The following is a 15263-nucleotide window of genomic DNA, read 5'->3' as shown; positions in this document are numbered from 1 at the left end:
GGGTTTTTTTTTTTTTTTTGTATGTTGCCAAGGGTAGAGGCAAAAGACCTCCCCATTGCAAGACCAAAGCACAATGTACAGCCAAGTGTAGACCCTTCCAAACACCTGGTAAATACATCCATGGCCAAACCATCCCATTATGCAGCCCTGCTGGGTAAAGCAAGCTCCGATTCTCTGACGGTGAATAATTTGGGCCTCCACATATACTGCAGTCAAGAGAACCTCAGCTATTTTAACTCACCATTGTCCTTCTCAAACAGGCAGTCCACGTTGTGGAATTTAGAGCACAGGTATTAAAGATGGTTTCTGTCTCTTGGGCAAGTTACCTTTCTGATCTGTGTCCTTCATGAGATTGATGTGTGTGATTTTCCAGATGGGAAGTGCCATTTGTTTAAATCTAGAACAATTTCACTCAGAATTTTATTATTATTGTTGTTTGTAGCTAGTCAATAGTTCTAAACTTAATATGGTAGAATAAGTGTGCAAGCGGGGCCTGGAGTGATGGCTAAGCACGGGCTGCTCTTCTATAGGATCTGGGTTCAATTCCCATCACCCGCATGACAGCTCGCAACTGCCTCTAACTCCAGTCCTGGGGGATCTCATGTCCTCGTCTGGCCTCCTCATGTACCAAGCATGCACGTAGTTGCTCAGACATAACATGTGGGAAAATACTCATCCACATTAAAAAAAAAAAAAAAAAAAGAGCCGGGTGGTGGTGGTGGCGGCGGCGGCGGTGGCGGCGGCGCACGTGTTTAATCCCAGCACTCGGGAGGCAGAGGCAGGTGGATCTCTGTGAGTTGGAGGCCAGCCTGGTCTCCAAAGTGAGTTCCAGGAAAGGCGCAAAGCTACACAGAGAAACCCTGTCTTGAAAAACCAAAAAAAAAAAAAAAAAAAAAGAAAAAAAGAAAAAAAGAAAAAAGAAAAAGAAAAAGAAAAAAAAAGGTGTGAGATAAATAAGTATGCAAATGGGCTGGAGAGCTGGTGCAGTTGGTAAAGGCAAGACTTTCATGTATAAGACAGAAAAATGCAGAGATACTTAAAAAGTTGAGCAGAGTTGACTACATAAAATCCCATCTTCCTGCCAGCAAATAACATATTTACTTGGTTTTAAGGTAAGTGTTAAGAAATAATTAAATATATGTGGCTTAGCCTCATAAGGATGAAGTTACTCTCACAAAATACGGTTACAGGAATGCTTTACCAAAACATCCAGTGGAAGCATGTTCCCTGTGCAGTAATGATTACAAAAAAATGCGTTAACAGGTTATATTTCTTTCTTTCTTTCTTCTTTCTTTCTTTCTTTCTTTCTTTCTTTCTTTCTTTCTTTCTTTCTTTCTTTCTTTCTTTCTTTCTGTAAGGAAGAGAGGGAGGGGAGGGAGGGAGAGAGGAAGAGAGAGGAGCAAGGTATATGCCACTCTCTCTTCAGTAATTCATTCATTGATGAACATTTAAAAATGGAAAAATTCTAAATGACAAAAGACACACCCGCACAAAGGGAAGGACAGATGGCGGGCTGGAAAAGAGCACCTGCAGCAAGCAAATTACTCATCGCCCTTCAGTGAAAAAGAGTTAAATGTGTGGAAGAGGCAAGGAATTCGGCAAAAGAAATATATGTATGTAGGATGATGTGGTAATGCTTGGAAGAGTCAAAAATGAAAAGGTGATGCCACTCAGTGGTAGTGAGGGATAGCACACACACACACACACACACACACACACGAGAGAGAGAGAGAGAGAGAGAGAGAGAGAGAGAGAGAGAGAGAGAGAGAGAGAGAGAGAGAGAAAGGGGGGCATTATTCATGCATCATAGAGACTAAAGAAATTTCAAATTTATCAAATCCACTTTGGCACAAGTGTGAAGAGAAACATATCTAATGAGCACTATAGGTAACTGAATGAATTGCTAACATTTTTTTGAAAATAGTGTGTAGTCTTAAATTACACATTGAATGTTTTTGACCCAGAAATGCTACTTCTTAAGACAAATCAGAATAAAGTACGTATGAAAATGCCACAATGAAACACATTACCTTATACACTCACTTTAAGGGCCAATAAAAACCTTAGCTCACATAAATAAAAACACCAGTTTTTAAGGAAAAGCATGATCAAAACCATACACTACTGCATTACAAGAAAATTGGGGCCGTTATGGTGGCTCAGTGCTTAAGAGCATTTGTTGATCTTGCAGAGGACCTGGTTCAATTCTCAGCATCCACATGATGGTGCACAACCACCCTTAACTCCAGTTCCATGGGAACCAATGCACTCTGTGACATCTGTGAATACCAAGCAAACATACAATGCACGAATCACACATACATGAAGGTAAACACTCACATACCTAAAGTTTAAAAAATATTAAAAAAAATTGACACTCAAATCTGGAAATGCCCCAACATCTACCAGTGGGACAAATATTGGATAGCTTATGAGTTAAGTACAGAGCATATGCAGATATTTACACATGTCCATAGTCTTGGCTTACAGACATATAAACTAATATGCTCAAAGTAGCAACTGGCTAATATATGCATAATATGATTTATCTTCTATAAAAGGGCTGTATATGCTTAAATATAAGATTATACATATATTATATGTAGGGGGTAGAAAGACATGTCAAATGTAATTGTTGAAAACAGGATTAACCTGGAAAAGGAGATAATTACTTACTTTTTTTATATTGCTTGAATTTTCATAAAAAGCCTTCATTACTTACCATAATGTATTGAAGCGTACTCTCTTTGAGTTCCTGTGCTGAAGTCCTAACCCCCATTGCTTCAGACTCTGGCCTTTTTGGTAATATGTTCACTTTCATATTTAATTAGTTATGACAAGGTCATCGTGGTGTAAGTGTCCTAATAGGGGAAATGTGAACTTAGAGACAGACTTCTGTAGAAGAAAGATGAGGAGAGCTGACACAGGGCAAAGGTGGCAACTTTTGAGCCATGGACAGAGGCTTGGAGACATCCTCCCCTCAATGTTTTTTTTTTCTGAGTGGTTGTGTGGTCTTAGGAAAATTACAGAACCTTTCTGATCTGTGGCCTTCATGTGACTGGTGTGTGTGATTCCCAGATAGGAAGCGCCCATTTGCTATCTAGAACAATTTGACTCAGAATTTTATTATTGTTATCATTGTTTGTGATAGTTAATCTTGGTTGTCAACTTGATGACACCTGGAATCAACTAAAATCCAAGCAGCTGGGAACAGTTGCAAGGGATTTTTCTTGTTTGGATCATTTGAAGTGGAAAGACCTACCCTAAGCTAGGCCACACTTTTTGTTGGCACTCCACATAAAAGGATGTGGAATGAGGAAGCTTTAGCTTTTTGCCTTTTTGTATTTGCTCTCACTGGCCATTTTATTTATCCTGCTCCTGAGGCATTTCTTTCTTGATTTAGATCCAACTTCTTTGGGATTCTGACTTAGATTGAAGACCAGATAAGACATCCAACCTCATGAACTGAACAACTACTGAATTCTTGGCCTTTCCATCAGGAGACAGCTATTATTCCATTGTTGGAATAGCTGGGCCATAGTCTGTAAGCCACTCATACACACACACACACACACACACACACACACACACACACACACACACGAATGAATATATATATGTTCATACATTCTATAAGTTTTGTTCCTCTAGAGAACTCTGAATAATACATTGTTGTTTCTAACTAGTCCATAGTTCTAAAGCTAATATGGTAAAATAAATATGCAAACAGAGGCTGCAATGACTCGTTGGTTAAGAGCACTGGCTGCTCTTCCAGAAGGATCCAGCTTTAACAACACTTGCTTTTGTACTTTCATCCTTCTGAACTGTTAGTCAATGACTTTCTGTTTCTAAACTTACCCAGCTATGGTAACCATAGCAACAAACACAATTACTTTTGTAAGTTTGTTCATGTAAGACAGTTATTAAGAACACACAATGTGCCAGAGACTGCATTATTTTATTCAGTCTCCCAGAAATGCTGGATGGTGAGAATAAATATCTGCTTTCTACAGAGAAACTGTAGTTCACAGGTCAGTAAGCCTTCCATTTGGGAATAATGTTGGCGGTAGAAGTTGGATTCCTCGTCTGACTGCCCTGGGGACCTGCACTGGAGTTTTCAGTGCTGAATCTCATGGTTGATCTTGCTTTTGCCCCTTTCATCTCTGTAGTGAGAATTCAGTAAGAAGTGAGTTCTTCCCTCCCTGTGTCTGTGATGTTACTACACAGCATAGAGTGAGATTGTGCAGAGTGCATGATACCAAAGTGGAATGATTCAGTGGACTATCTTTTTACTTTAGTATATTGGAAAGACAGTGAACAGCACTTACAACCCTTCCTTAGTCGTTCTCAACATTTAATGTCTATTTTTACCTTGCCAGTTATCTAAAACAGAGAGCTAAAAAACAGAAATACATAAGAGGCATTTTAGAACTCATATTATGACTTAATCATTGGCAAGTAGTTTGAGTCAGTGACATATTTCAGAGTTTACCAATGATAAATCAAATGGAACTTAACTAAGTCCTGATACAGATGTTATACTTTCCTTTAGTGTAGTCAGGAAGCATCTCTGTTTTATCTACACACACACACACACACACACACACACACACACACACTATTTCACTTTGTGTTGACAGTACTCCTCTTAAGAGCCATAAACTAGCTAACAAAACCCCAATACAAGGGATGGGAAACTGCTCTGAGTTTTTGTCAGTGTAGAGTAAGAGACTCCAAAAGCAATACAGACGATGATTTTGTCCTTGTTGCCTCCCAAAGGTTTAAGGTAAGTCCGTATTGCTGAGGAGCCACATGCTTAAGACATGGGACTTGAAAGATTTGGGCAGGATCTAACCTGAAAGCCTCTTTCAGTTTTCTAGCTTTCATGATACCAGAAGGTGCTGTGGAAGGGGAACAGTCAATGTCCTGTCCAGCTGTGATGCCATGAGCCACAATAATGACCAGCATGGCAAGAGATCTCCAAATGTGCTAGAGTGGTGCTCATATCCTGGAGTTAACCAATAGCTCTCTAACTGGACTTAAAGCCAGCTCAACTGGAGGGAAATCATGCCTGATACTAGAAACCTAGCCATTACCTGGGGTTAGTGAGGTCATGGATCTTAGAAGAAAACCTACCACTGATGATTTACTAAAACTGCAGAATCCCTAACTGAATTCTAAGTATTTATCCTTATACCCAAAGATAAGCATAGCTCTCACTCCTCATCAAAGAAGTTTCTCTTTACAGTAGATGAAGACCATTATAGAAAGGCACAACTGGTCACAATCAACTGATTGTGGGGTGCCACTCCCAACAGATACATCTACAGAACAGCTCCTGCACCCAAGCCTCAGGAAACATTACAGAAGAGGAGGCAGAAATTTATAACATCCAGTGGACCAGGAAGTTGGCTAGGACATTGTGTCTCTTGGAAATGAGGGAAGCTATACCCATGATATGCCTAGACAAGACTCGAACAAGGACAAAACCAGCAGCTATACTAATATGGAATGGGGGAAATCTCATGGGGTCTCACCCCTAGGCACAGGACTATAGACAACTAATGACTCCTGAGAAAGGGAGAAATAGTTTCTCCTAGGGATAAGCACCTTAATTAGTTATCTAATGCAAAGTAATTGGCCCTGGACTCACACGAGCAACGCTAAGAAGACCTAGCAGGTTGCTTTATATATTTATGTATGTGAACACACACACACACACACACACACACACACACACACACACACCAATAATAATCAAAGAAAAGAAGACTGAATTTGAAGGGAGTGAGGGGCTGGGGATTATGGGTGATACTAAAAAAAAAAATTATTTTTATTTAGCTCTTGATACAAAAGTTTTCATCAGTTACCAGACCATTGCTGCATTAAAAAGTTCAGTTTCCTAAAGTTTAAAAAGAATGTATGAAAAATTTAAAATGGAGAGAAAAAAAAGAATGTTTTGACACCATTGGTATAGGCACAGCAGAGGCTGTTTAGGGAAGCAGCGTTTCAGTACAGCAGAGGAGTATACTGCTCACCATTTCAGCTTAACTGTGGCCTGAGAGAAGCCTGTTGCTAGGGAGGGGCTACTCATAATACTTCAATGGGGGTAAGCCCCATGTTTTCTCAGTGCTGTATATAAGGACACTATTATTTTTTTACTTCAGTCATGACACCTTAATTTTGTTTTGGTAATGAATCTATGTGTTTCATCACTGCCACAGTCTGATGCTGTGTAAACATCTGTAAGGGTTAGAACCCCATTTTGGTAACCTGTTAAAACCGTAGAGTACCAAAGAGCAGAACTGGACCCTACTGTGACTCCAGACTGATTTATGACAATGTGCCAATGCAGGTTCTTTGATTAGCCACATGGACCAATGGTGCTTTTGTGTTTTTAAGATTGTGGTGTGGTGTGTGGTGTGGTGTGTGTGTGTGGGTGGTGGTAGGGTGTATGTGTGTACTGAGAGCAAAATATCCAGTTTCTGTCTCTCTCTCTCTCTTTTTTTTTTTTTAGCAGAAATGCACCCCAATACCTCTTTACTAATATTTGTGTTGGTTTTGCTTCCAAATGTGTCTCAGAAGAAGCAAATTACTTTTAGACTATAACCTGGCCTTTGTATGTGTAAGATAGGAAATATCAACCTAAATTCCTTTCAGAAATGCTACTTGTTGGGAAACCTTTATAAACAATTTGCCAATGGGCAGAACCAGACTTTGGGTCCAATTCCAAGTCCGTTCTTTGGCATCTCTCTACTCACTTGGGCTGCATCTTCTTCCCAGGCCTGGTGTCTTTAAGGCCTCTCAACTCTCCAGAATTCCTTCATATCCTTGTTTTACTTCAGTTCGTTCTTGCAGTTTTAGCTCACACATCCTCTGCTTGGCTGTGTCCTGCTCTTGGCTAATAGGTACTGGAGAAGGAATGGCGTTATTGACTAAATGCATTGCGCCTGCATTTTAATGGGCTTCTGTAATGATGTCTTAAAACACAGCGGTGACTGGAGGCAGAAATCTAAGCCTTCTGGCAGGTGGGTGGGAATGATCTCTTTAGGCAGGTTAGAGCTTTGCCACTCTGGAGTCATGTGCCTTGAGGTAGCTCTCAGTACTTTTCCTTTAGGGTCACCAGTATCAATAGTTAAATGTTTTTGTTTTTTCACTTACTAGTAAATATTAGTTTCCATTTCTAAATTCCCAGGCATCTCCCTTACTACGGAAACAAATAAAAGTCAAATGATTATGTCATTCTTTCTAGCTTTGTTAGTCAGAAAGACATGAGGATAGCTAACCACAGTGCTGAAGAGCTCAGGACCATTTTTTTTTTGCCCCGTAATCATCCCCATTTCACATTCCAGACAGTGGTGTGAAACTTGTGAGGTTTCTTTGTCAACTTAGCCTGGCCTACTTTCTAAAAACAAGGAAGTGATGGGCTGGTAATCTCAAGCAATTAGTGGATACAGCTACCTCCTGAAAAATCAAACCTATAATGCAAAACGAAGTAGAAACATCAGTTAGACATCCATTTGACAGTTTTTGTTAGCTTAGAAGTTTGGCAATATGCTTTCCACAGTTCCTGGATACAATCCAGCTTCTACTTTTTTTTTTTTTTGACAATAAAGTCATGAAAGAAAAGGGGAGTTGGTAAGTAATGCATAATATTTATCTATCAGCTAGGAGTGAATTGAGGGTGCTGTTGGTGGTGTCTTTGATGTTGGGAATTGAAATAAAACAGAAGGGGAGATACAGTCCTTGATCTCAAGTAATTTATAGCTTGTTTTTGTTAACCCAAAGAAATTTGTTTAATAAACCCAGCAGAAAATAAAAATATGACGGGCCAGCCTGGGCACAAATATTTTTACCTGCCCCGTCTCTAGGTGTTCCCAGTTTTACCTATGTGGGAGAATGAGGCTGTCTTCAATGTTAACTCACAAATCCTGGGATCCAGAGCTCTCTGGACCCAAGTCCACAGCTTACAGCACAGCCTCTGAAGCTAAGCTAACCAGAGCAGGGTTATTGTGATGGTCAAGAACTCATGGAAAAAAGACAAAGTTGAAAAGTCCTTTATTTACACCAAGTGCTTCTGCCTTAGGATGGCAGGCTCATAGTGATTCTGTGCTATTCATTTCAAAGCAAGGGCCCTCTTTGCTATCCAAAGAAGCCTGAGCACTGTTACAAATCCCTCTGCCTCATTTTGAGATAGCATGCATTTAAACATTAAAAACTGCATAAACAGCATGAAGAGGACAATGCATTTCCATTATATGAGTGCTAGATGCTGATAGATGCCTCATAATTTATACAGGCAAGGGATTTTCAATATCTAAAAGTAATTGCAGATAGTCACAGCAGCTGCAGAACATTCTGTTCTAATTTATTATTTGCTGTTGGAAAGCAAATTTATTTATTGTAACCAAAAGATGCATTACAGGGTTATTTCATACATGGCAGACTTTCAAAGTCTAGCAATGATGACATTGATATAGTGCCACTACTCTGTTATAACCTTTGTATATTATTTAAGTGTAACAAATACTTCATTCATTGCTCGCCCTAAACTTTGCATTGGCTGACATTCTTGCTGCTGTGTTAATATCGGGTCTATTAAGCTGGACCTCATGGTCCATTACCCTTTCTTTAGATTTGACCCCATGAAGCTCGGAGGTCTTCAGCACAGTGTGAAACAGCACAGGGTCCCACTCTCACCAAGGAGCTCATTAGGACTTTACAGGGGCACAATAAATACCCACACAGGGCTAACATTTGCGCTGAGGGATGCTCAGCAGACGCGCAGCCTGGTGTCAGGAGGTACTTATTGTTCCCTTTATCCAGGCCCGCACACTGATTCAGTCTGCTCACTAAAAGGGACGCTCATTTATAATCGACCATTTTTTTTTTTAACCTTTGGAGGCAGGATTCATTTACTGGTATTTTAGCTTTGTGGGCTTTCCTCTCAGCTTCCTATGTCTTGATCCATTTCTTAAGGTTTGTATTTACATTTTAGACTGCCTCGTCTCCATCAATCGCCACAGTTCATGAAAGAATTCCAGCGAGAGCCATGAACGGCAGGGTCTGGACAGGAGGCTTTTATTTGGTCATAAATGACACTGAGATTCTTCAAGCCCATTTGCATTAACATTCACGGTTTTGATAATACAGGTAAAGTCTGTGGGGTTACTTTACAGGGGAGCTACTCGTGGGACTTGTTTAGCTTTAATTTTAAAGGCTAATGTGCATTATCCTCTGGTTTACCTTCTGTTATATTTATGTGACATGGTAAGGAGCTATGCCGTTACAGATGTCAAGGGAGGCTTGACTAGGTTTTACTGACAAGACGCCACAGCTAAGTTTCCCTCTTTAAAGATACTCGAGGCTGGTGGCATCAGGAACACCTTTGTCCGGGGGTGGTGTAGGTGGGATGAAGTGGGATTTCCATACAGAGGCAGGGGAACCCTTGCACTAGGGAGGGCTTTTCTGAGGAGAGTCCTGAGACTCCAAGTTTACTATTCAAGTTAATCAGATTTTCTTGGGCAGAATGCCTCTGGAGTCCCACACAAAGAGCCCTTTCCTCTCTCTTACTCTGCAAATTACTTAGCGAAAACACTGGATTAGACAAGACAAAAGAGGGTTTTCCCTGCCTGTGTCAATCAAGATTTGATGGGTTTGGTTTTTGTTTCTAAAACAAAAAAAGGAAGGGACAACTTAGTTTTACAAAGTTTGGATTAATCCTCTCACCTCCCGCATTGCTTTCCAAGAAAATTCTGCTGCAAGCTTGGGAAAAGGAACTGGTAACTCAATGAATTCCAACTACTGGCCACGTGATAAGACAACCAGAGACCAAACAACTCTGATTTTTATTAACTAGCTAGTCTTCAAAAGGAAGAGTGACTTAGAATACACAATAGCTTTCTCTTTGGTGTATGCCAAGAACACTAACCATTTTTTTTATGTGTTGGGAATTCTGTTATACATATCAAAATCAAACGATCAAAAATATAATCAAGCATATTCTAGAAGGCCTTTACTCTCAGTTACTTAGAGGGCTGAGGCAGGAGGATCACTGGTTTGATGCCTGCCTGGGCTGCAGAATGAGCTGAGGGCTAGCTCAGTCAATTTAATAAGGACTAGTCACAAAGAAATGAGAAAAGGATTAAAGCCACAGCTAATGGTACAGTGTCCGCTTACCATCGAGAGACTCCGAAGTTAGCTCCCACAACTAAAAAAAAAAAGCGCGCAGGGGGTGGGGGGATTACACTAGAAATGATCAGTCTGCTCAGGTAGACCCTACTTGTAGCACGAATCTTAAAAGGTCTTATTAATACAAACAAACCTGGTGCCAGTTATTGGGATGAATGCTGGAAGATCAGAGAAGCAGAACAAGCCATAGCCACCTCACCTCGACAACTTTTTTCCTGTTTCCTCCAAACTGGAAGCCTCTGAGTCATTATCTGGAATGGATTTCAGCTGAACTGCTGTTAAAAGCCTAAAAGCTTAAAAAGCCAAAGTTCCTTATGGACCTTTCTGCTTTCTGTCATCATTTTCTGGGATTGAAGGTGTGTGTCTTTCCCAAGCAAAGACATGAGATCTCAAGTGCTGGGATTAAAGGTGTGTGCCACCACACCTGACTCTGTTCCTAGTGTGGCCTTGAACTCAGAGAGATCCACACGGATCTCTGCCTCCCAAGTGATAGGATTAAAGGCATGTGTGCCACCATTTTCTGGTCTCTATGTCTATCTAGTGGCTGTTCTGTTCTCTGACCCCAGATAAGTTTATTAGGGTACACAATATATTGGGGAACACAATATCACCACACCTACTAACCATCATCCAACACAGCAATGAATCTTGAAGTCACTGAAAGGGAGGTTAGCTGGAGTGGGAAAGTGGGGAGAATCCAATGAGGTGGAAGAAGGAGAGGATTAGGCTCTGAAGAAAATCTCCAGCAGTTAGTTGAGGAAAAGCCTTTGGGGAAGACGGCACAACACATAGAAAGACTCACGTCTGAAGGTTCGTGGTGGATACCTGGAGTAGCTCCTGTAGTGTGCGAGGCACAGGGTCCGGAGGTGGGTTTGGGAGAGTAATCTGGGACCAGAGTGTGAAAGGCTCAAAGCTGTGATGCCAAGAATGGATTTGAGATTTCCCTTGAGGGCGCTGATGGATTTTCAAGATCTGTAGAAGAAACTCAAAGAAAACACCAATATAGTCAGATCAATGCTGTACGTAGAATATTGGTGAGGAGGTGGAAGGTGATTTAGAGTGGAGAAACTCATTCAAGGAGAATGAAAAAGTGACTGTTTTAGGAATCCATGAGATAATCCACAAGGGTCTAAGAAAGGGCAGGCAGCAAAAACCGTTGCTGAAGAAAAGAGCCTGTTTGGAGAAGGCAGGATCTGCCCTGTGCTTAAAAAGCTCACGTGAGATGCAGTGGTGGGCATGAGGAAGTGACTCAATGCAGGAAATGGGAGCAGCGGCAGGGCAGGCTGTAGTGTGGGATGGAGAATGATCCCACGGAGAGCTGGGTGCTTTTGAGTCTCCAGCCTTCAGCTACATCGGCGCTTTCTCTTAACCTCGCTCTGCTTTGCCTTCTGGGCTGTCAGGCACTGGCTGCTGGAGGAAGGGCCACAGGGTCCCTGTAACCGGCTTCTAACCGGGAGCTCTGTAAGAAGCCCTGTGCCTGAGGCTTCCAGAGCCGGCTTCCTCCAGCTGCACAGGAAGAATTAGCTGCTGCAAATCTGAAGATCCCTGAAGGCCTAAACCAACAAAAACCATCTCTCTCTAAACCTGGGGTGGGTTTAGTTATTCTACTGTGCATGCGCTATGAGGAAGGCAGTGCTGGAGGAGCGCCCTGCCCCCATTCCTGAACTTTTGGCAGGATTAAGAACTGGAAAATATGATTTATTTGGGGGATTTTTTCCCCCAGGAAGCACATATTTTATAAGTGTTCTAATTGCACAGATGTGATGTGCTCTGCTAATTGTTGTAACAGAAGCCTGAGCTGGTAAGATCAATAGCTGCTCCTGGCTGAGAGACTTTTGTTTAAATGCTAGATTTTGACTTCCATGCCCAAGAAAAGTCTGAGTGCTTTGATGGCTAGTTTTAGATTTTTTTGTTTTGTTTTGTTTTGTTTTTCGAGACAGGGTTTCTCTGTGTAGTTTTGGTGCCTGTCCTGGATCTTATTCTGTAGACCAGGTTGGCCTCGAACTCACAGAGATCCTCTTGGCTCTGCCTCCTGGGTGCGGGGATCAAAGGCATGCGCCACCACCGCCTGGCTCCAGTTTTAGATTTTATGCTTCTTTTGTGTGCGTGTCATAAATCCATACACTTCTCGTGTAACAAACTATTGCTTGGCCATCTGGCTTACTCAGCATTATTTAAAACTGAAGAGGACAAAGATTTGAGAAATATTTTCCCCCTTCCATGGGGAAAGCAGCTTTTGGAGGGTATAGACTTGTGCATACTTCACAATGGGCAGGAGTTAGAAATTGGCTGGGGAAGATGTCCCAGTGGATAAAGTGCTTGCCCCACAAGTATGAAGACTGGAATTGAGATCCTTCAAGCCCACGTAAACTCTGGGCAGGCATGATGGCTCCCTATAAACCCATCATTTGGGTGGTAGAGAACGGAGGGCCTTGAAACAAGCTGGGTAGCAAAGACTACCTGGAATCAGTGATCTCTGGGTTCAGGGGAAAACCTTGCCTCAGTAAATAAAATGGGGCAATCAAGGAAGGTGCTCAACATCAACTTTGGCTCTTTGTACGCACGTGGACATATGTGCACTTGTACCTGTGGACCCATGTGAGCTCACACATATGCAAACTATATATACACATGCCAGAAGTTGTTAAGACCCACCCAAATATCACCATTAGCTAAATGGGTGAACACAGTGTGGTGTATCCCTGTGGTAGAATGTTATTCACCCATAAAAGGAAATGGTGCTGTGATCCATGCAACGATATGACTTGTTAGATACATTCCTAGTGAATGAGGTCAGAAAACAAAGAGCGCATCTGGCATAATATCATTTACATGAAATGTAAACTTTGGCAGTAAAGGAAAAATCTATGGGGACAGAAAGCAAGTTGGGGTGAGCGGGGTCAGGGGAGTGGAGGCTGGCGAGCAAAAGCTTCAAGTGTCTGGGATTTCTGCATTAAGGAAGTGAAGTTCTGAAGCAGGCAGTAGTGATGGGCACACAACATTGTGGATGTACTTAACGTTCTGAACTGTACACTTCAAAATCACTCATACGGTTAGCAGCATCTGTAATTTTTTCCACAGTAAGAACACATTTAAAAATAAATTAATATTTGTTGTAGAAATCATGTGCACAGAATCCCATGAGAGTTAATGCTGTTGAATAAAATACTTTAAAAAATATGTTAAAAATTGTGTGTGTGTGTGTGTGTGTGTGTGTGTGTGTGTGTATGGTGCATGCTGATGTGTGTGTGTGGAGGCAGAGGAAGGTGTGTCTAAAGCTCTATCATTCTCTCTCTTGCTCCCTTGAGGCAGGATCTCTCACAGAGCCTGGAGGAAGCCTTGTCTCTGCTCCCACAGTCCCGGAGTGAGAGCTGCTCACTCGGCTAGTGTTTCACATGGTTGCTACTGGTGACTCACTCCCACTCAAGTCTTCACTTTCTCACAGCCATAGCTTTTCCCTGATGAACCATCTCTGCACCTAAAAGCTTATCCTTCTGATAAAAAATATGTCTGAACTTCAAATGTAACTGGACAACTCAATGTGCTGTCTTTCTCTCATGTGACTACTCATGGGGGAGTTGGAATGTTTTCATCACTGTTTTATCCGGGTACCTTGGACAGTGTCTGGAACAATGTAGCCCTCAAGCAATACTTGTTACACAGGCATACATTTGATAACTGCATATAAAAATAGAAACTGTAGAAAGAAAATAAAATCGTTCATAGATCCACCAACCAAAGAAAATAACACCTAGAATTATCTATTTCTGTCTTGAACCCCCTACCTGCTTCTTGGTTGTGTTTTTTTTTTTTTTTTTTTTTACTGTAGGACATCTGCATATCTTTTTTCAATAGTGACTTCAATGTAACTATTTGTCACACTATTAGACTCTCCCAATAAACACCAATTTAAAATTGGAATAATATTGTGTTCTTTGGGCATATTAATTTGCTTGACTGCCAAAATAGCTGGCTTAAAATTCTTCAATGCTGTATGCAGTATGTAAAAAATATAGCAGTATCTTAAATCCTTCTAAAATGTATTTCTGTAAGATAAATTAAACAAAGACTTACTGACTCAAAGGAAATATATTTCTTATGGCATTGCAAAATTAATTGGCAAAATATCAGGCTAGTAGTAGACATGTTTGCTTGTGACAAATGTTTATTATACCACACTCTGGATATTAATATTTAACAATTTATAGTCTCTGATAATTTCACATGAGAAAAACAATATCTTGATGTTTTAACTGATGACACTTACAGAATTACAAATGAGCCTTTTTCTTCTTTCATGACTAACTTCTGATCTGCCAGTAGAAGGCCTTATTCTCATTAATTTGTAGACATTTATATGTTAGGTAAGTCTGACATTCATTGATAACTTTTTTGTCTTTTAAGTTTTGCCATGCCTTCTGTTAGAGGAGTTTGTTAAAGACTAAAATTATCAGGGACTGGAGAGATGATACAGTGGTTAAGAGCATTGGCTGCTTTTCCAACAACCTGGGTCCAATTCCCAGTACTCACATGGCAGCTAACGACTGTCTATAACTCTGGTTCTCGGGCACTAGGCATGCAAGTGGTACACACATAGATGGAAAAATACCCATACACATAAAATAAAAATTTGGAAAGGATGCTGGTCTTTGGCACTGTACCCCGCGAATTCCTTTGCTCTAACATTCTAGGCCGAGAGCAGTAAAGCATAAGCAGATACTCTGAGGAATTGTGAATGTTTATGATTCATGTTATCATGAATGTGGTAAGTAGACTAGGATTTGAAGCAGAGAAATCATAGAGACAAGGTGGAGTTGACCCTGAGAACAGTAGCGTCAGTAGAGAAAGACTGTGACCATTACAGGCTATTGCCACTGCTCTTGGTTGCCCACCAGAACTTGATGGTAAGACCTTGTTGCTGAAGACATCATGCACTCTAATCACAGGACGTGGGAAAATAAGGCTGATACTGTCCTTGAAGCTTCTTCCCTGTTGGCTAGCTTTCATGGTGTTGGAAGGTATTTTACTGGCTGTTTGGGGGTGGGGGTGGGGACCCAATAATAGTCTTACCT

The 15263-nt window shown here is 41.1% G+C and overlaps 1 long non-coding RNA gene across 1 annotated transcript in view; it reads left to right on the top strand.

Annotated features, from left to right (window-relative positions):
• Positions 1–7340: 7340 nt before the first annotated feature.
• The window catches only part of LOC121824291 (uncharacterized), a 32095-nt gene continuing 24172 nt past the window's right edge, over positions 7341–15263 (top strand). The window contains exons 1-2 of the long non-coding RNA XR_006066119.2: positions 7341–7638; positions 8999–9153. This is a non-coding gene — a long non-coding RNA (uncharacterized LOC121824291). The remainder of the gene's footprint in view (positions 7639–8998; positions 9154–15263) is intronic.

The sequence above is a fragment of the Peromyscus maniculatus genome, chromosome 20 (genome assembly GCF_049852395.1).
Source record: "Peromyscus maniculatus bairdii isolate BWxNUB_F1_BW_parent chromosome 20, HU_Pman_BW_mat_3.1, whole genome shotgun sequence".
Taxonomy (NCBI): domain Eukaryota; kingdom Metazoa; phylum Chordata; class Mammalia; order Rodentia; family Cricetidae; genus Peromyscus; species Peromyscus maniculatus.
The sequence above is the reverse complement of the archived record's forward strand: the minus strand, read 5'-3'. Positions and strand labels throughout refer to the sequence as shown.